At 48.5% G+C, this 22,259-nt stretch overlaps 1 protein-coding gene across 3 annotated transcripts in view; it reads right to left on the bottom strand.

Annotated features, from left to right (window-relative positions):
* JCAD (junctional cadherin 5 associated) overlaps nucleotides 1-22,259 on the bottom strand; it is a 66,524-nt gene that overhangs the window by 25,154 nt on the left and 19,111 nt on the right. The window contains exon 1 of one of the 3 annotated variants that reach the window (XM_072854549.1): nucleotides 4,533-4,623. The exons of the other annotated variants lie outside the window; for them this stretch is intronic. The gene's annotated coding sequence lies outside the window, so the exon portion shown is untranslated. Of the gene's footprint in view, nucleotides 1-4,532; nucleotides 4,624-22,259 lie in introns of those variants that run through there. 3 annotated transcript variants of the gene reach the window in all.

The raw sequence follows: 22,259 nt of genomic DNA, 5'->3' as shown, positions 1-22,259 counted from the left end.
GAAATTTGGTGTTTAACCCTCATTACCTATGGGCAGGAGGGTTCACATTTTTTCCTTTTCACAGACAGTGCAAATTACAGCTCACATCCTCTTTGCATTCTTTGAGCAAAAAGTCCTGACTGAAATCACCAAGGAACTGTGCCAGAGAATAAATTAATGACATGACGTGTCTCCAATAAAATTAGGAAGTGGGGAGGAGAAGAGGAGCGAGTCTCAAAGAGTTTATTTAACTCTCAGAAGGTAGTTATTCCTGTCTTGTATCTCACCCGTGCAGAGGCATCAGCAAACCCACTGTGGCATGAAAGAGAGAGCAGAGCATCTCCTGGGGAGACCTTAACGAGTGACGGCTGCTCTCCAGGGGTTGCCAGCCCCATTTGTTAGGAGGTTTCAGGTCATATTTCAAAGTTTGCCTTCTCAGATTTGCCAAGAAAAAATGGTAGAGAGCTAGATTTTTTTTTTTAAGTAATGTGGGTGTTTGAGTACTGCGTTCACACAATGATGAAATAAATATCTGACGGTGCATGGATAGGAGTTCGTATCTGAAATATGGTTGATTTTTAAATTTGCCATGGACCAATCCAGCCCCGACTGAGCACTGATTCGCTGAGGCTCATAAGCATCCAAATAGAAGTAAACGCATAAAGGAAGAGAGGAAACGTCCAAGCATGCACAGATACCGCTGCTCGTATTAGCTGGTTTTCAAAATGTCAACAGCTCGCTTCCACCGATGACAGAGCAGCACATTACTCCACTGAAATCGGTCCAGATTTTTTTCAGAGAAGGAGCAATTGTTGAAGAGCACTCACTGCTACTCTGTGCTCCAGATATAACCAGTCCTTCGACCAATTGGCAGCATATGGTATATTTCCTCAAATGACAGCTTTTGTTTGTCCCAACAGGAGAACAAAATAGTATATTTATTAAACAAAGTGTCATTAGCCAACTCTATCCCTCCCAAAAAGGAACTGCAGAAGAGGATATTTTTTAGGACTCAGACGAATGCTTCCATGCTGTTTACGACACCACTGTACAGAGCAATACACTCTGGTGGAACAAAGCGCATGGAATCACATTTGTTGCTCACATCTTAAAATCAAGATGTTAAGGGTTAATCATCCCACCTAAACTACCTATGGCAAAGTGCTAATAAGCTACTCCCACGCTAGGACTACATGGATCATTATTATTGTTTGCATGTTTTTTAACAGAGAAGCTCTCCATCTGTACAAACCAAAAAAAAAAAAGGATCTCAATAATAACTGTATTAAATCTTTCAAAGTACAAATTTTTAATAAGGGATCCATCACATAGTTGAACTTCTTTGAGGTGACAGTGACATGACTTATAGAGCCTGGGCTCTGTGATCAAAAGGATTGCCCACATTAGCATCCTACTAATCACAGCAGGACGGGCCGGCCCATCAGGCCAGGACTCACGGAGGAGAGATCCGTAAACAAACACTTTCTCTTGCTCACAAACGTGGCTGGGAGCAGAGGCGCTCCAAGGTTGGTGTGGTCTTCTCCTCTTTGAAAGAGATAAGGATTGTGTCTGCTGGAGTAAATAAATTCTCAGCATAGTCTTACGCATCTGTTTGTTTACTCATTTTCAGACATTTCCATCCTCTCCTGTGTTGTTATCCCTTTTATATTACCCTTGTATGTATAATCAAATGCCCTCTCTTCTGGATTGACCTTCTGCTTCTTCCTGTATTATAGATGCCTTTGATCTTGCTTTCTTGCATCTGTGTGTCCTGCCTTGTCGTCTCAGCAGGATTTCCCCCCGACCCCTTGCACTACCAGAAAATAAATGCCAAAGTAGCATTTGTATGCATTAGCATAGAAAAAAAATAAGACAGACACTCGAGAAGCCTACACGCAAGCGCTGTTCTGCCACTGAGGCACTGCGTGTGCTGGGCACGGCTGCCTACCAGTGAGGTAAGCCCAGGCTGGTGAAAGGTGGCCCAGCTCCTGAGCACGGATGAGCCCCCTGGACCAACAAGGCGAGCAGCCACCATCATGATGGGGGAAGAAGGGCCATCCTAAAATTTCAGAAATGGCTGTTAATTTTTCCCCCTTCGTCACACACTTGGAGACTTGCAGGGTGCCCTCGGCACTTTCAACAAGCAGAACTCAGCTTTAACTTTTTTCTTTTTTCGACTAGCTCAGATTGCAAACTACCTTCCCTTGCCCCACCATTTGAGATGGTCCAAGTTAGGGCTGACAAATTCTATTAATATCCTAACTGTAATACACTTGGGTGACGAAGAGGCCGCTGCTGATTTTTGTTCTTTGCAGGCACTGCCAATACCAGAAGAACTGAGGGTTGTCTCTAGGTAGATGTGAAAAGATGCCATCAGTTCACATAGAGACCTTAATGATTGCATCAAGACTGCTGAAAGGCTGACCAACCCCTTCCTTCATAGCTGGAACTGGTGAGTAAGCTTCCCCAGCAAGCCGGAGTCCACTGGCTCTTCAAACAAAGCACAATAACAAGGTTGCAGAAAGTGAGATAACCCTTTCCACTCAAGAAGTGGAAAACAACATCTGTTAAAAACCAAATAAGCCGGTGTAATGGCTTCAGCAAGAGACCCAGAGGATTTTAGAGATGCAGCTCGTGGCTTGGTCAACACATTGTGAACAGCAAATTACAAGAGAACAATTGTTTCATACCAAGCTCTCCCACCCCTGAACTCCCTCAAGGTTAATTAGGATGGCCTCTGGCCAAATTAATTAGAAGAGAAGATTTGGGCAGGACTTTGCTATGCACTCGTAACTAGTTCCAAGGTGACCGAGAAGTTCAGAAATGCCTCACCTTCCAAATAAAGCCTGCTTGGCAAAAACCAAGCTCACATGTGCCATGTCATTTCTCTGACAATCAGGAGAAACACTTAAAAGTAATCTTTCCCTAACTAACGGCTAAGGCAGAAGAATTTTCTGCATCCTTCCCCACCGAACAATATGCCCTTGTTTATTTTCTGTGTGCTTTTTAGGTCATAAGAGGCCAGTGAAATTATGCATCTAAAGAACAATATACTACTGTAATAAGCCACTTGATACACACAGCCCAGCAGACTCTGAAAGATCGTCTTTTCCAAGAGCTGGCGAATAAATGTTGGAGCATGGAGAAATCCTGACCACCACCATAGGAAGGGAGGATGCAGAAGTGGGCCCAGCCTTCGAAACAACAGACTAAACTGGTATTTTAGTTGGTATTATAACATGCCCTGGTGGCACAGCTTAGGAGAGCGTCCTGCCTTGAGGAGGACAGCCCTGCCCAGCTTCTCTGCCCCGCAGCAGCAACCTGCCTTGACCTCCTCCGGACTCCTGCTGCCCCCAGCATCCTTGGCAAAGGGAATAGCTGGCAGGACCACGCTTTTTTCCTCCAAGTGGTACCATGGTGAGTGGTAGAACTGCAAGAGCATAGCAGTGTAAGGCAGATCTAGCCTCTGTGATTACAAACTAAGCGCTGGCACAAATTGGGGCTTTTGCATGGCTGCATCTCTGAACTGCAGAGCCCTTGTCTGTCATCAATCTGATATTCTTTAGCTTGAAGCTGGAAGGTTGCTATTTTCCATGTGTCTGTTACCCACAAACAGCAATAGCATTTCTAGGCACAATCGGAACTTTTAAAGTAACAAAGAGAAAATGCTTCAGCTCATGCAAAGAAGTGTAGCTGAATAGTTTTCGGCAGGACACAATTCTCATTGTCGCTAGCCAAGATTTAATGTCTTGACTGTGTGGATCAGACTGACTACTCAGAACAGCTACATCGTATTTTCACTTAAAGACATGGGCTGGAGTAACTTAACATGTAGGGTCCGTGCCACAAAAAAGCCATTATTCTCAACTCTTGACAAAAAAGAAAGGAAAAATAAAACAAAACCACCCTTAATAGATGCAAGAGTCCTTTGGCACAGATCCAGTGGCAGACTAAAGCCATAATTTGTAATTCTGAGGCAATTATGAAATGACATAACAGCACAGATCTCCTTCTGACATAACAGCTTTTTTTCATCTCCTTTCCACAGTACATGGTTTGAAACAACCACCAAAAAGGAAATAACCCCAAAGATCTGTTCGACTGCTGTGTAAATACCGGAATAAGAACGAACACCGAGAGGGGCGGCAGTTGATGTTTCAGACCCTGATGCCACATCCCGCTCGGTGTCAACGGGAGCCGGCACCGAGCTGCAGCCGCTGCCCCGCTCCCGGGCGCCGGGGACGGCAGCGACAGGCGTGAAATAAAGGTGAGCGGCTCCGGCGACCGGCACCGACCAACTTCCCCGGGACTGCTGCTCAAGCCGAGCTCCCCAGGGCAGCCGGGCCCTGTGCAGGGCTGGGGGTGCCGGCAGACAGCCCCTCGAGAAACGGGGGGCTGGGGGGGGGGAAGGGAGGAACCAGCAGGTGCAAAGCAGCCGGAGCACGGAGGGATGCGTCCCCCCCGGTGCCCGCCCCGCGACACCTCCGAGCCTCCCCCCGTCGGCGTCCCGTCCTCGTCCCCGCTCCCCGCTTCCACGACCTGCCGGGACTCACCTCTCCGGCCGATCGCCGCAGGACCCTCCGGTAGCGGCTGGGGCCGCCGCGCTCAGCGGCCGCGGCAGCCGGGAGGCACCGAGCCCTCGGCGGGGCGGGGGGCGGGACCGGGCGGGGGGCGGGCGGGGCGTCCGCCCCGCCCGCCCCCCGCCCGGTCCCGCCCCCTGCCCCGCCCGGGGCTCCTTGCTCTCCCCCCGCCGCTGGCACGGAGCATCCCAGCCGAGAAGCGCCGTTTCCTCCACTAAACAGACTTGTTCCCTTTCTTTTTCACTCCCCCCCGCTTTTTTAATTTTTTGCCCTTTTTTAATGGTGGTTGTTTTCCCGCTGCATCCGCCCCGCACAGAGCAGCCCCGGCGGCCGGGGCGCGATGGCCACATCACCCCACAGGGTCCCCAGCACACGCGTGGGGCTGGGGCAGCTCCCGGGGCAGCAGTGCATCAGACCCCCACCCGCGGAGCCATGCTTACGGCCTGGAGAAGCATTTCTTTGCCCTCAGCAAGCCACAGGCACCGGCCCTTGCAGGCGTTACACGCTGCTTTCCCAGCTCGGGATCCAGCGCTTTTCTCCTTTAATCCATCCCTGTGAACACGTTTCCTTGTGCACTGGGGAGCTGATGTCCTGCTCCAGCGGTGAAACGTGCGTGAGGCACTTACAAGCTAAAAAAGCCGAGCCCTAGAAGGTCTGGTTAGCTTCAAGCACCAAAGCCTGCCTGTCACAGGCCCGCTCCGTGGACACTTAGCTGCGAAGCCAGTTTGGGACGTGTCCAACAGCAGTGCGTCCTTCCAGAAACATAAGCCAGGAGGGCCTGACCCAGGAGCCTGCCCCGGCAGTGGGAGCCCTGCCGGGAACACGCTCTTACATGGGGCAGGTTGTTTTCTCCGAAAAGTTGAACAGACACCTCCTGCCCCCTCCCTCTGCAGCTGAGCGCAACGCACAGCTCAGCTGAGAAGAAAGACATCAACTCTCTCAGCACGAGGAAAATCTTCAGAAGGGAAGACTAGGGTCCATCAAGGATGGAGAGGGACCCTTTCAAAGCTCACTGTGCCTTCTGGCACGTGGCTGCATGCCCAAAGGGCTTGTCCTCACCATGGTTTTCACTGGGACATCTGCAAGCATTTTTGAAGCGTTGCTGGTTGCCTGCTTCCCCACCTCTCCCCCCCTCCATCATTTATTCAGCCTCTAGAAACAGGTGAATAATTTGCAAACCTGTTTTGGTTTAATGACACTCTCAAAAGAGTATCTTTGTGAATCATTTACTTCAACAATTGCTTGGGCCCATCAACTGCTTACCATGTCTTAATTGACTTTTACCCTAGGCTATCGAAGCGGTTTACACATGTTCATAAATTGAGTCCTATTCAATACGTGCTCTAGTTAATAGCAGGAAAACAAGGGCAGTGAAGTTACGTGATGAGTCCAAGGTCAGGGGAGAAGTTTGCAGGAGAGCCCAGAACCGTATAGAGGTTTCCCAGTGCCCTGGTTTCATAGGGCACTGGGAGTAATCGTCATTGACCTGCTTTTCTACAGACATCTCGTTTTGTCTTCCAGCAGCGAGGCTCTGAGCCTGCAGCCGCTGACACACGAAGCGTCCACCAAGGCCAATGCCACCGGTGGCAGGGGGACCTCCGGCAGGACCCCATGCAGGCACCTTACACCCAGCCCTTGCAGGGTACCTGTGGAGTTCTCTGTGGCTTTCCTGATTGGGAACCCCCCATATTTTCCCATGGTAAAGCCTTGTAGCTGACACAGTCAAGCAGTAGAAAGTTTAGGTTTTGTCACAGAGCAGCTTCTTGTGGGTGTGACGATAGCACGGGTTTTCATCAAGGAAGCCGTGCTGGCACAAGTTACGGTTTATTATTTAAATATCTTGACTCAGGCAAATTGGGAGTTGTGGGTTTTTTAAATACCTGTCTCTACTGCCTTGTATAAAAAAATTACAGGATGTTTTTTTCATCTGCACGGCTGCAGCTCAGATCTGTTTGCTCTCCTTGGTTGTAAGAGACAGTCCTGTTTACATCCCTCCTTCCCGAGCCAAAAAGCTTTTGCTCCCTGTTGGGTAGTTACGAGGCCCTGCACAGAGCCAGTCCTCGCTGCTGGAGCTCGCAGCTCTCCTTTGGGAAAGCTGCTGCAGCACTGGCTTTAGGGGATGGGAAGAGGGGGAGCACAGGCCGGAGCTGCCGCTCCAGCAGAGGAAATCTGGATCATTTACTGACAAATGTCAAGGTGAAAGGAAGGGACATCTTTTCATCTTCCGGAGGTCACAGCCTGTGGAGCGTACAATAAAAGCACAGAGGACAGCACACCTCAGAGCTGCCTCTCTGCACCTGGGGGTATTTTTTGTTACACCTCTTCTGAGAATACTTCGTGGGCTGCAAAGGGAGGTGTGGCCCTTGCAAGGAGGCACTTCTGCAGATTTGTTTGGAGTCCTGCAGTCACTGAAGATTTCCCTTGAGTCAAGTCAAAGGGCCTCGAGTTGAGAAACAGAGCTTTCCTCCTAAAAAAAGAAAACAGCCGCCCATGCTTCTAGCTGTCCTGTTACAGAGAAAAGCCTGAAAACCTGAGCTGAACTTAGCTCCACGGTCAGACACCAGAAAGCAAATTGCATGATTTTTGAGACAATCTGAGGGATCTCTCGGGCTGGATTCACAGGTAACGACCAATGACAGCTGGCAGCCCCAAGCCGTGTCCAAGCAGGATTGCCCAGAGAGCTGGTGTAATGCATGAAGCCATTAGTCTGTGGTTTGGGAAGCCCGAGTGCTGTGATGGGCTGTGCTCCTCAGCAGCCGTGTGGCTTTCAGGGCCTCCCTTTGCTCCTGCTGCATCTTGCCCTCTGCCTGTTAGCGAGCAAACTCTTTGGGCAGATGTTGCTTCTGGTTTTGCCTTAGCTCAGTGCTCAGATCAATGGGGTTGTGGTCTCAGGTGGCTACTGCAGTGCAGACCATGACTGCCAGGAGAAAGGCAAGGATGAAGAAAAGCGGAGGAGGCAGGAAAGCAATTCTGCTTTTTGGTGGTCAGAGTAAACGTGCACAACTGATGGAGCATTGCTCCCCTGCAAAGCCCATGGTCCTGCAGCCACCTGGGGAGATCTCCCTCTCCTGGCTCTTTCCGGAGAAGGGGACCGTAGCTGGACATTCTTCAGTTTAGAGCTTCAGCCTCGAAAAGGCTGGAAGAACTAAACATGGCTGCAAGAGAAGCATACAAATGGGGTTTGCAGAAGAGAAGAGAGCACTAAAGACTCTTCCCTGCCACTGAGAACTCTTGAGATGCGTGAAAATCAGTGTGATGGGGCAGGGTGACATGATGGGGCAACAGAGGAGAGAGCCATTATTGCCCCTCTGCTTTGCATGGCTTGCAGGGGGCAAGGAGAAGGACAAAGAAATAATGAATCAAACGCCAGCGGTGGCTGTGTGCGGCAAAGGCAGGTATCTGGACAGGAGCATGGAGGGGCTGCATGAACCCAGCACGCAGTAAAGCCGTCCCGTGTGTCTCAGAGGTCAGGTTCAGATCAGCGTCTCACGGGACACAGTAGAGTGGGTCCGTGTGCCTGAGTAAGCAGGGCACGCCAGGGCTCGGCTCCTCGGGAGATGAAGAGCAGCGCCTGCGAGTCTGAGTGAGTGGCCGTTATGGACAGAAATCGTGGAAAACAGAAACACACAAACATGAGAGAGACAGGCCAGATGGGGGAAATACAGATGAATTAATGCACAGGGAAGGGAAAAGGGAAAACACACAGGCTGCTGCACGCTCGCCAGCTCTTCAGCAACAGCACTGCTGCGTGCCATTGCTGTGTGATGAGTGAATGGGAAGTCCTGCTCTGCTCGGTGCAAGTTATTGCTGTTTTATGCCTTTATAATTCTCTCTGGCCTCAAAACCTCCCTGATCAGGAGTCCTCTGTTTATGTTTTATGTCCCATCATCAGCGTTGCTGCTCAGGGCCAGAGCTTTCCTGCCATTCCTACTGAGCTTGTTGCAGGCTTTGAACCTCATTTCTGGAGGTGATCCTGCGTTAGTGGTTTTTACATTGAAATCAAGCAGATTTCTTCATAATTTGGTGCGGTTTGAAGTGACTAAGTGCATTAATTATCCCCTGAAAGACTGTAACAGTTTTTGTCTTAGATCCAGTTGCCGGGAATGTATTTAGGAACATACGCTGAAATCACCACATACCTGAAGTTTACCATAACTAACTAGCCACAGATGTGCTATTAAACCCGTGCTTATTTTTTCCTCTTGTCTGTCCTATATGGCATGTTACAGCCATGATATATTAAACTTTCTTAGAACAGATGCTAATCATAAACAAAACAGCTATTACCCTTTTGCAAGAAAACATGTCACATTACCCGTCCTGCCAGTAATCACCTGTTTATAGAATTGGCACCTCTTTTTAGTTTGAAATAGAGGAGCTTCAGATATTTTATAGCTACATCAAGGGAAACACTAAGCATTGCCATGGAGAGGGGATGTTTTCATTTGCCAGTTCTTTGGTGCTTCTTCAGCTGTGTTTTGACCTGGTATTTGGGGATGCAGTTCTTGAACTACTTTATCGCTTCCTAAGCATCCCAAAGAAGCAGATGGGGTGGGTGTGGGTCTGTATTGAATAGAGGGAAATAGTTCATGATGCCGGGTGGTGACCGTTCTGCAAGGACGATTTAATGCACAGCAGTCAGTGGCTGTGCAAGGTGTTAGGCCACAGGCTGCTGGGGAGGAGTAATAGTTCAGTGCAGTAATGGAGTATATATTCCTTTAATGTAAGGACTCAGCTACCATCTCTGTTAGATGTACCTCAGAGTCCTAAAGTACGACACACGAATGCGTGCTGGAGGAAGGAAAAGATGGGGAAAAAAAGCCAAAAAATAATAGTTAACACAGAGGAAGTGTACATGCATACTGTGTATGAAGACACCTGAACATTGTGAAGACTGCTGAAAAGGCTGAGGTGTGGCACACAAATTACCTTTCAGAATTTAGCTGTTTTACATTTGGGAAAATTAGGTAGTGCTCCCAAAACTTTTGAAGTTTACTTTGCACTTTTTGAAGTGTTAAGTATTGTTAAAATAATCCTTACAGCTTTTCATTCAAGGACTTGGCTCAGGGTACTCAGCAAATATTAATGAGTTTCTCATCATAACACCCAGGAGAGACAGGAAGTTATCACAGTAATTACCCCCGTCGCCCAGCTGAGGAACAGAACAGTTAGGCCTCATTTTTCAGGAGAGTTTCCTGACCAAAATATTTGTACAGTCCATTCAGCTGAAAAGCTCTCGAGAAGGATTAGGAGCTCCAGCTGGCCACCCAGCAAGGTGTCAGGACTGGGGATGGAGAGGGTCATCCCTAAAGCTAGGGGAAGATGAAAGGGGAATAGTTATGCATTAGCAAAGCATATTGGTGCTGGATCTGTCCTATTTTTCCTAGTTTAAAATTTGGATGCTTAATACTCTAGAGAAGGCTAATCCCTGCATTTGCTTAATAAAGTAATATAGATTTGATATATTACATACAAAGGTACAGGAATGGTACAATACAGATGTTATTGCAGCTCCATTGATCTCCACGAAGTATGTATGGAGGCCAAGCTGTGATGGCCACATAGTCATTTCTGCTAGTGATGTGAGCTTCGCTCATTAAGGAGTGAAGTCTTGCAGACACTGGGAACTGCGGTTGTGGCTGAAATGGGTGCAGCTGGGAAGTGGTCTTTGTCCAAGCACAGGCAAGGTTTGAGCTTGATTTCTCTAGTCAAAAAGAAGGGCTTAGCAAGAGTTGTGGATACCGTTAACATCACTCTGTGAACTAGTGCTGATTGAAAACACATTTCAAATAAGGTAAAAGAAAAGCAGACCCTGGTCGGATCTCATGTGTTACCACAAGATGTTGATGATCTCCAGAGAAAATGCCCACTTCACCGTTACTTGTGCGTGGTCAGCAGCTACCAGCCAACACTCAGCAGCCCATTGGGTCATGCTCGATATCCAGTGCAGGCCTAATCAAACAGTAGGATGCACCCTGTCCTCTCACCGAATTTCAAGCTACGCCTCAGCACCATCCAACTGTGACTCCAGATTTACTGTGGTGAGAGCACATACTGACCTGTTGGAGTTACAGCGAAGGATGAGAGCAAACTCAGGTTGCCTACAGGCATTAGCTAAAAATTCTTTGCCTTTTTTGTGAAACTAATTGCAAATCTACTTTGAAAAAAACCAACTTCATCTTCAAAACAGCTGCGAACATATTCTTAGCAATATAGATAATTTAACTCGCAAACACATCGTGTGTGCTGAGCAGCTCTTTATGTGGGAGAGTAGAGTCTGAAATAGTGGGGCACCTGGGGGAGGAGATGCACAAGGGGCAGGGTGATAAAGGTATGTGAAGTAATGTAGAAACAGGAGAGGTGGCTTGGGAATGTCTCCTCCCTTTCCTGAATGTATATGTATAAACAATTAGTTGAAAGATGCCAAATGCAGTACTGACAGAAGGATTCTTATTTATTTCCACTGATATCGTTATGCTGTGAAAATCACTGCTGTAAGATACAACTGAAGCCCTGAGGTTTATAAGGAACAAACAAAAATATATACTGATGGGAAAAGAGCCTATAGTTACAGCAGTAAATATCAATAAATAGAGTCTGGAAGGGTTGCAGTCTTCAAAGTGCTTTGGCCAGGCTGTAATCATTGACAAAATGAAGGAAACCTGCCCCAGCGCAGGGTACCCTGTTCCCCCAGCCCTGGTCACTGCCGCTTAGAGAGGCACGGAGGTGCTGAGGGACCGGTGTGCAGCCAGGCAGGGACATGCAGCAGGACAGGGAGTTGGACCGGCGGCTCTAGGCTGTAGGCCAGCTATTGGCATGATAGTCCTCCTGCTTGCCTTTAGAAGGCAAGAGATAAATGCAGCTTCAAAACTGAGAGACCGTCCTTCTCACAGCACTTGCCGTGGTTGAGCAGCGTGGCTTTGGGTACGGCTTGTGCTGGAGCCTCTGCAGCAAGCCCTTCCCCGAGGAGCACAGGTTCACGCTCAGGAGGGGGGAGCATCCCTGAAATGGTGTGTTTTAATACAAAACCACAGCACACAATAAAAAGACTCTTTTTATAAATGCTCTGTGGCATAGTTCCTATTAGTTCCATAAGGTCTTAAGTGATAGTGATTTAAGTTTAACTCACCAATTTCAGCTTTTAGCTGTGGTAACATTAATTTTTAAATCTTATGTTTCACAGGGCAGCACTGTACTTTCTGAAATACTGCCTCCCTCCTGTAGATCTACATGAGCTGGTTTTTGAGAGATCAAGGGAAGAAAACTATCTATAGGGGGTTGTTTGGTTTTTTTCGTAAAAGTCGAACACAGTAGCAAGGGCAGAGCATGAAGAAAGGCTTGTCTGTAACAGCAGTACTCAAAAAGTTCAACAAGAGTTTGTAAGACCCCTTCATGCCAGTGCATTCCCACAAAAAGCCTCACCCAAAAAGCTGAAATTACAGTCCTTCTCTGTTAAAGAGAAAAAATGTGAGAATGGCTTGTAATTTTTGAACCAGAAAAGCTATGTTTATCTTCCAAAGAACAGCCCCTTGAAGATGTGACTGTCATCCAGGGTTAAAGAGCAGGCAGAAAGCCCGCAGAGGGATGGGCCCTCGGTGGCTTGACACCCAGCACCAGGCATCTGTCTCCTTGGGAGCGGGGATGCTCCTGTTATCTAGCTGATATATACCAGAGTGTCACAGCTTTCCGTATCCAAACACATCTTGACACTGGAGATTACACAGATCCCAGAGCTCTGGAGTGAGGCCAGGGACGTGCACCCGCCCCGGAGCAGCTCACCGCCACGGGAGCAGGCAGAGGCAGCGTGGAGAATCGTTATCAGAGAGCAATGACATGTCACGGCCGTCTCAGACGGGCCAGGGGGTCAAAGGATTATGGCTCAAATCCGTTCTTCATAGAAAAATCTTTTCCAAATGCCTGGCTTAAAGCTATGAAATCACACAGCAAGTGTGCTGTTATCTGTGGGGGTGGTACAGACCCACCTCTGCTTCGAGTGGGAATCCAAAAAAAGAAAAATATAGCTGCACAGAGCATCCCCATTGCACAGTCATGCTCACCAAGCTGCTTTCCTTCCCCCTCACACCCGCTGGTGGACAGGTTTAGAGGAGTGAGTGGGGATGTGTCTTTAGACCCACAGTAATAAACTTGCCTTGAGCATGTATATTTTAGTCTTGAATTTAACTCTTATGTGCTCTCATATTATTTTACAGCAGGGTATGCACTTCTGAAGATACTGCTCTCATCCCCATTTCTTACCTGCTCTCCACTGGAATGGCGTTTGGAGTGACTGGAGAGGAGACACTTTTTTGGAAAAGCACTTTCGCCAAAAACTTATCTGAGCAGCATGACGGAAACATGATTTTGCTCGATAACCTTTAAGTTACAGCAACGGTGCAAAGGATTGCAGCAGCAACAACAGAATGCCAGCCTGCACCATAAAGGTTGGCAGGTCTGTAGGGATTGTATTTGGGTTTGGAAGTCATTGAAATCTATTAATGATCTTGTAGAAGTTGATACTGAGATTACAAAGAAATCTTTCTTGGAAGGTAGAGAAATCCAAGCTCTCATATCAAAATGCTTTTCTTGTCAAGCTGAATTCTTACATTTCCCTCCTTCTATCCAGGACCAGAGGGAAAATGGAACTAAGTGCCGAAATAATAGAAGATTTTTATTAGGCAAAGCCTCATTCAGATCAATCAGAAGGTGTCTGTGTGCATTTTACTAGGTTATTTTGGTCTAAGGCCACCTTCTGTACAATTTATGCAGCCCCCTGATTCACTAGAGGGCTTTCCGGCTCATCAGTGGAAATTGCACCTCTACTTACACCATGTTTTCTGTGCTTTGGATCAGAAACAGCCACCATGGAAACCTTAATTTATCGCATCCTTTCTTTTGCTGGCTGAAGCTTCACCCCTGATATTTGGACATATTGCAGCACTGTGATACAGAAGCATCATGCAGGCTTTCATTAGGAGGCAGGCAGTTTAAAGACCAGGGTGCTGTGGGACATTTATATCCCTCACTCTTTAATTGCATCGCCGACCTGCCCAAACGCAGTCATCCCCACAGGAAAGTCCCTACTCTGGAGAGTCCCACATCCCCCTGCCCAGACTGTGGTGGACCTCCCAAGACCTCCCTTCATCTTACAAAGACCTGAACCTAGAAGGAGATCCTTCGTTCAAGCTGTTTTGGAGCACCTTGTTTGTCCTCAGGAAGGCTCTGGGAGAAAAACAGCCAGCCAGCCCCTGAACAAACTGCTGCTTGAAGGAGATGATTAAACCCTCCCCTCCACGTGCAACTTATAGTCAGGCAGACAACATCAGAGAAGCCAAGGAGAAAGTTAAAATAGAAATGAGTCTTCTTACTTCCGCTCTGCCTTTTGTTGTGCCCTGCAGGCAGCGTGCACCTGCGACCGTGTATCCTCCAAAGTCAGAGTATGCTTGCCCAAAGTGAAAAATGGCACATGCAGCCTTACATTTAATTCCCATTGTTTCTAGAAGAGCCTCTGTTCTTCTTCTATTGAGCATGAACTTAGTGGTCATGAGCAGCACCACAAACCATTTAAGTACGTGACACATCTCAGGAGGGAAGCTGAAGAGTGAGTTGTGAAGCTCAGAGCATAGCTCAGGTCCTTACAAGTGGCCACTCCATATTCAAGGAAAGAAGCAAACAATCACTACAGAAATAACAATACTACTGTAAGATGCTGTCCTCCTCTACCCGCCAGGAGCCACCTTCCTCCCTAGCAGGGTCAGAGGCATGGATGGTGGGAGCTGCAAATCCATTTCAACACCGTCAGTGGTACTAGCCTGGCTAGTTTTCTGGAGTGCACTAGGCTGACGGTTTTGCAGTGAAGCCAGTGAGGAAAGCTCTGCTGAGGGGTGTTTCCTTGTAGAAGTGATGAAGGAAATAGCTTGGGGCAATGACACCATAACCCAGTACAGCTGTTTCTGCAGTGATCATTTGTTCACATCCTAGGATGCATTAAAAGAGCAGCTTGGAGCATTTCTGTTGCTGCTTATCCTCTGACTGGGCTGTTGTTAATGCAACACTCACTCAATGAAGTGTTTGGGATGAGGTCCAAAAAAGCACTTAGGTGCCTAAATCCAAGACAGCAATTCACAGCTGCCTAAGGACTTAGGTTCCCCCTTTTGTACACCCCTTCCCGGAACCTCTTTAAAAACTTGGACTTCTGCAATGGGGGTGACTGTAGGTGCTGCCATCTTAGCTGGGCTTGGCCACCGGAGCCTGCCTCCTGTCTCTCTTCCAGCCCTGCAGACGAGGTAGCCGTGTTCAGGGTCACTCAGATGCTCTGCAGCTGTGCCCTGGGCTCTGAATTCAGCAGCTGGAGCTGCTCTTGCTCAAACCGTGGCTGGTGCTGCTCTTCCCCATCAGTATAGCCACCATGGGGGGGGGGGGGGAGGGTGCTGCGGGCTGGCTCTTTGCAGCTGGAGAGTCATGATGAGCATGGCACAAGGGTGACAAGGGAAGAGGCTGCCACTGGCCTGGCTTGGGTACGTTTTCTCCCATGTAGCATTCCCCTTCTCCCACTCCCTAAAAGGGGTCCAGGATAGAAGCGATGAACATACCCGTTGCAGAAAACAGACATTCCCTCTTCCATTGCCCTTGCTACTGGTGGCCTGATAGGGAACAGTGGAGCCAGGTGGACTCTGCAGTCTGGCAGCTGCTGCGTGTGTAGAAGCTGAATGGGTCATGGGACGCCAGGCTCAAAGCCACTCATGCTGCCACCCATCAATGAAGCTGTACAAGAACAGCTTAAGGTCATTCCTAACACGGTATAAAATTCCTCCATTAACCAACTCTTCCACTACATTGCAGAGCATGTCTGTCCATGTGCCTCTTTCCCCAAGATAGAGCTCAAAATAGTTACAGAAATCTGGTTATCAAACTTCTGTGACTTACAGGGAGCGAGAGAGAGCGTAGTTGCTCTTCTACTACAGCTTATTCACCCTGCTCCTGAAAAAGCCGATTACCTCCCAGGAAGCTGTCTGGGTAGATGACAAGCTGAGGCGCGTGTGCTGGGAATGAACGCCTTAGTTGGGATGGCAGCACCCCTTCCCACAGCCTGAATATGTGTTTCGGTGATTTGACAGACATCTTTCAACCATGTTCCCGTGTCTTGCCATGAGATTGTTAAGCTTTGCCAGGTTTCTCCTCTCGTCTGATAAAGCAGTTAGGGGTCCACGTAACAGACACTTGCACTTTTCAAATATATGTCTCAGGTAGGGCTCTACACACGTGGACTGTTTTTCTCATTAAGCCCTTCAGTTACTGCAGTTACCTAAATCCATGCTGGACTGTAAAAGGCTTAATCGATGTAACACATTCACTCCTGATGATGTCAGGGAGCCACTATACCAATCTAACAGGCGAGCTGATCTGATAGCCAGTAAATTTGGGATGACAAGCAAGGTTTATCATGTTAAACCAGATGCCGTCAGCACCCTTCAGTCCTGCAAAAATGCTCTAATTCTTCATAAAGCTATTACTGAGACATGTAAGGAAAACATGAGATCTGAGCTCCTTCCTGCTCCAGCCTTCTGCTGCTGGCTCCTCTTCCTACAATCAGGAGGAGAGCCTGATGTGGAGGCATGTTTCTGAAATTATTTCAAAGATCAGATTTGGTGTCTTCTCTGCCTGTATGTGTCCTCAGCAGGAAAACTGCAGAGCAGCAGAAGTGGGAAGATGAGGGCTACTGTGGGACGGAAAATGAATTATCTGTAGATCTGTCCATGCACGTGTATCTGGCTGGGCCCCGTACTCCAGCCATGCTGTGATCCGTATTTCAAAGGGACCATCATTCCTTCTCAAATTACTGGTGCCGGCAGAGCAGCAGAGCTGGCAAGTGAGCTTTCGGGAATGTCTTTATCCTTCACAATCCATATGATACAGCTCCAAGTAGTTATATTCTTGGAGGGCCAGACACACAGATTTTGCAAAGGTTGGGAGCAGCAAAGCACACTATTAATAAAATAGTCACAGTGCTCTTGTTTTTTTTCTGATTGTGATAATTATAAGCGGAAGTTGTCTTTTGTCTAGGTCAAAGTCTCTGTTGCTGCAAGTTTAGAGCTGTCAGAGGCAGCTGTGTAAGAGGGCTCATTCAATGGAGAGCAGGGTCCGATCCAGCAAGTGCCATCAGTCTACTTTGTTAAGTTCAGTGGAACAGTGAAGAGGAGAGCTTGTCTGAGGACCCACTCTCCCATCCACTGTTAACACTATTGCAGCTCAGAGCAGCTTACCAAAGGTGTCTTGGCTTTGAGAAAAAAATGGATTTTTCTGGATGTGTAGAAGCATATCCATGACCGTATACAATGGTAAAAGCTAGTATTACATCAATTGTCATATTTATTATTCTATTAATGCTGGCTTATTTTAATGTGGTGCCTTCAACAGGGAGAAATAAAGGACATATTCTCAAAATACTGAGAACCAGATACAAAAAAGAAGCTGCTTGTAAGTGTCTTTTTTATCCTCAGGCAAATGATATGAAACAAAGTTGGTGCCTTCTGACAGTATGAGCCTGCTTAGGAGGGGAGGGTTTGTTCTGATAGTAAATAAATTTTCCCTACATGTTTTCAACAGGTAGGTCTCAATAGCTACCATTAAGAATCAAAGTCTTTGTTCTCCAGAGGCCAAAGCACCCACCATTTCACCTCATTTGCAATTTAACAGGTTTATCATTTACACTATGTTGTCTCTTTTAAAGGAAATCCTAGTGGAATTAACCAATATTAGATTTCAGGTGCAGCAGGAAAATGTGCAGCGAAGCACATTTGTGCTAGAGACAGACTTTTGTGCCTAGGTACGCTGCAGTGGATATTGCTGAAAAGGGCAGCTTTTCTGCAAAGTTCTGTTAGATCCCCTCAGCAGGAAACAATTATCTGTAATACCAATTTCCCGCAGAATTTCGTAAATCCTTCCCTACAGGGATTTCACCTTTCATTGTTTTCCCTGCACAGGACAGAAAATCTAACAGCAGTGGTACAAAATCAGATCTGAGTCATATTTTTTTCAGCCTCTGGCAGCAGAAGGGAATAATCTCATCTTTGACTAGAAGGAGATGGGCAAACAGGGTGAGGGCTGGTGACCTGAGTCCCAAGATGACCTCCGGAGGCCCCTTCCCACTGCCCCCATTTCGTGGTGTGACGCCCAGAAGGAGAGGGGTGGAGGGTGCAGTGGTGGGGTCCCTGCTTTGGGGGCACTCATGCCGTGGCAGCAGAAGGGGTCCAAATCCAGGCATGCCGGGGCCCCGAAACGCCTGTGGGAAGGAGCACTGCCATAACCGGTGCCTGCCTGGAGGAGCCCCTCACAATACCTGCCGTCCTCCCATGTGTCCTCTGAAGGCCACGGCGTCCCCATGGCAGAGCCCCTGGCTGTCTTGAACCAATTCTCTTTTTCTTTCAGCTTCGGTGGTGCGGGGTTACGAGGAGGATTACAGCCATGGCAACCAGGAGTCACATTTTCAGTGCGTGTTTTGCATTTTTTGCCTTTGTCCCTGTCCTCTCTTCCAAAGCGAGGTATCTCACCTCACGGCTTCCTGACGGCGTGGGCAGAGCCCTGGCTGCACAGGCAGTCCCAGAAACAACCCATGGCGTGCGTGGGGGTCTGCCTTCTTCTCCCACGTTGGAAAGAAACTTGGGGCTCAGCGTGGGGGTGCTCAGACCCTGTACCAGGCAGCACGTGCCCAGGGATGGAGGATGTGTGGGATGTTCCAGGGCGGTGGGCGTCCAGCCAGAGCAGGGACTTCTCTCTACCAGCAGTTCAGCGTATTCAGAGCTACCATATACCAAGGTTTTCTTGCAGAATCCACCTTTTTCCACTTCTACAGACATTTTGAGGGCGGCAGGGGGAAACGAGGACTTTGGCTATGTGGTTAGGGACGTGGGTAGTATGACCCCGGGAACACAGGACAGTCTGTTTTGGTGTCCCCAGTACCTGGCAGCCCTGCAGCAGCGGGACCCTGGCCTGCCGGATGACAGATACATATAACCAGTTAGACATTGTAGCTGCATTTCCCAGCAAGAGGAGGCTTGTGAGGCTGCGCTGTCTGTCCGTCTGCCCGTGGCAGTGCGTGGCTCTGCCAGCCACTTTCACCCAGTCCTGATGGGGGAGGCGTTTCAAGGCCATGAAGTCCTCACGGGTTTGGGACATGCAATGAGCTGGGTCTGTCCTCAGCACCAGTTGCCCTTCGCCCAGGCAAGCGCTGGCTGCTGGGGCGGGCAGCGGGAGCCGTAAGGCAGCAGCTGAGGCAGTGCCAAGGGCCGGGCCCTGCGGGAAACCAACCTCACAGGCTCCTACGAGCAACTCCATCACTGTTTGTCCCCGTCCGTCCCGAGCTGTTTATTAACTCCAGCCCAGATGACCTGACATTCAGGTAAGCCAAATCTGATTTTCCGGCTGAGGGAGCCCTCAGATCTTTACCGTTTCCAACCAGATTTCATCATGGAAAGCACATTGCCCTCCAAGGCCTGATCTTCAATGCCAGCAGCAGAAAGTACCGAGCGTGCCCAGCCGCTGGCTAAAGGAAACTCAGACCTTTGCTAAGCCCTGGCTGCAGAACGGGGAGGAGAAGGAGCGCTGGAGCAGTCCCTAGACACAGCACTCGACCGGGGTCTGACCTGGGGTGTCCCGTCGGTGCCCGTGAGTGAGCCGGGGTGCAGCTCCTCCCCTGCACGGCTGGCACTTGCGGGCTGCTGCCCCCCACCAAAATGCAGGCTGTGCCAGGGGCACATGGGACGGTGAGGTCTTTGTGGTTTGAGGTCAAAACCTTGAGCAGCTCTGCTCCCCACTGTGGATGCTTGAAGACATGCCCAAAGCATGTCCGTGGGTATATGGAGCTGTGATTTGCTTTTCTTTGGGGTGTCTTTGTTGTTGGCCTTGAAGCTGCAGGAGAGCTGCCTTGTTTCTTCCTCAGCAGAAGGGGATACAAAGTACAAGGCTACCGTCCAAAAAATGTGAGTACAACTGTGAAGGCACACAGACACACAACACTGAAATTCAAAGCTATGGAGCAATTCTGCAGTGTTGTTAATATTGTTTGATGTTCATCCCTGATCATCCATTAGTATTCCTGGTCTTTTTACTTGCTAGAATCCTCTAGCAATCGTTAATCCAAAAAAAATTCATTTCCCACTTGAGATCTCAGAGGAACAGGGTAAAAATGTAATTTGCATTATAATCAAGGTCTCCTTCAGGGAAAGCGTAGGATCTGGATAAATTAGCCACAACCCGGCAAGGGTGGGAATATCCATCAACAGTTTGTTCCCTTAATGCCAAAGTCCAGGTGACCACAAATGTTGTTTTGTAGAAGCCAGGAAAGCAACAACCAAAGGGAAATGATTTCTTCCAGTGAGCTCTGTATACTGGAAAGCCCTGCTGAAGTGGTCGCAGGGGAAAAATGAGAATAATCGCAGGCTGCCCTCCCTGCCGTGGGAGGCAGGAGGTGAAGTGCAGCAATAAGGCAGTCGAGGAGGCGGTGGGACAGGCTGCGGAGGGTGGGGAGGAGGTTGCGAGCAGGTTTGGCAAGCACTGGGTGGGCCACGTGGAGCTGAACCTGCCTGGGCGAGGGGGAGAAGCTGCTGAGCCGCCCTGGGAGCTGGTGAGCCGCCCTGGGATGCACCTCTCCAAGCAGACAGACACGCTCCATGTTGCGCTTGCCCTCACCCTGCCAAAGTCTGGGAAGGGGGTTTGCGGCACCAGGATTTCTATTTTTCCACCTCAGTGTCTAGTTCTTATTTTAAGTTGGACATTTTTGATTCAGTTGCAGCATAGTGGTGATGTCCCACGACATGCCACAACATTTACAGAGATCAACAACAGTCCAAGTCCTTCATTGACTAGGAGCACTCCTGGTTATTTCCGAGTACAATGGGAGAAGCAGAGATCCTGGCCTTCCTCAGCAATACGTCCTTGAGGAGGATGTAATTACTGAATTGGGTTTTGTAGTCGTTCTGCTCTGATTGACAGCCTGGGCCAACCCGCACTTCTCTCCTTCATAATAGTGGAAGCTTATCTGCCTGCAGTGCCAATAAAAATAAATCATCTGGTTGCCTTATGCTCTGTGTGGATGAAAACAGAGTCATCAGTGGTCTGCGTACTTCTATGCTAACTTTACGCCCACAGCATTCTTTTTTTTAAATAAAATTGCAGGATTTTGAAGAGGCTACTATGTACTGGAGAAGAACGGAGGGCTGAGGCTCAGTGTGTGCGAATGATGAGGTTACAATACATTCATTGTTCAGTTTAAATAATGTTTTTTCAAATTAGGTTTGCATGTATGAGTGTAATGTTCTCATTGACTAGAGCGATGCACAATAGACCACCCACAATTTGGGAGAGCGCTATGAGTTTGTCCCTCTGTGGGCAGACATCACTTAGTTTTCCATCCCCATTCTGTCAATATGTTTTCAGCCTGGCCTCAATCGTTCCTTCTAGATGAGCTGGAAGCATATCTGGATCACATAATTTTCCATGGTGGTCTCATATGCAATTAAAAGATGATTTCAAGTTGAGAGTGCTCAAAGCCTGGAGGGTTGAGACCTGTACCACTGATCCAAAATCCAACTTCAGCATTTTCCACTCATTTAGTGTGGGAGTAAATCAGGATTTATTCTTCTGAAGTCAGAGATTTACATCACTTTAAAGCAGGAATAAGTGAACATGCCTCATCTGTCAAGGGGGAACCATGTAGCTGGTTAATTTTTTTTGCCAAATACTGGGAGTCTCAGCTGCTTTGCAGTAGTTTTGTCATCATCCCTATTACCTGTCCCTCTACTTTCATAAAAAAGTAGGTGTGCAAGGAGCCAAATACGATGCAGTTTGTGGAGGAATCACTCCCACTCAGGTCACATTGAGATAAAATTATATAACTCGGAGCCACCGAGGGCACGACCCCCAGTGATATTTCCATCTGGAACATACGTCCTTCCCCTTCCCCCAGCACTCATAGGGGAGATGCTTGGACAGGTTGTTATTTATGTCGGCGCAAACTGGTGGTACCAGGCATGTCTCTGCGGTAGTGAAGGAAAGTATTAGCGCTGGCATCTTTGCGCAGCATATGTATGTGATGAGATAATAGACAGCTGGCTCTGAGAGGCTACTGGGGCTCTGTAAACCCCTTGTTTTGTAGTTTTGTGTAGAAAAGCTACCTCCAGCACAGTATATGACTGTATAGTCTGGAGTAATATTTTAAAGATTGTGTTGGTCCTTACAAAGCACTGAGCTGTGTAACGCTGCTTTCGGGTCCCCAGCTTAGCATTTGTGCCCGGATGCCCCCAAGGACGTTGGTGCCTGAAGAGGGACTCAGGGAGCTCTCAGGTGTCTGTGGGCTTCCTTGTAAATCCCTAAGGTTTGCTTCCTCACATCCCTTTGCTTCCTCACAGTCCCTTTGCTTCCTCACATCTCAGCATTTTGGCTGGGCCAAGCAGCTCAGCATCTGCCCTCAGGCTGGATGTCTCCCACCTGAGACCCCACACGTGACACATGCTGCCTGGACGAGTCTTCCCGCACGAGCGCCCACAATCACAGCCCAGGCACCCCACATCACCTCCCCATCCCACATCGCTGCTGGAAACTTGCTGTCCAGGATGCAGGATGTGCTCACCGTTTTCTGGGCCTGAACGGATGTGAATGCCACATCTCCCACTTCTGGGACAGGAGAGATGAGTTCAGGTCCCTGCT

Source organism: Ciconia boyciana, chromosome 2 (genome assembly GCF_034638445.1).
Source record: "Ciconia boyciana chromosome 2, ASM3463844v1, whole genome shotgun sequence".
Classification (NCBI taxonomy): domain Eukaryota; kingdom Metazoa; phylum Chordata; class Aves; order Ciconiiformes; family Ciconiidae; genus Ciconia; species Ciconia boyciana.
This window is presented reverse-complemented; position numbering and strand designations above follow the sequence as displayed.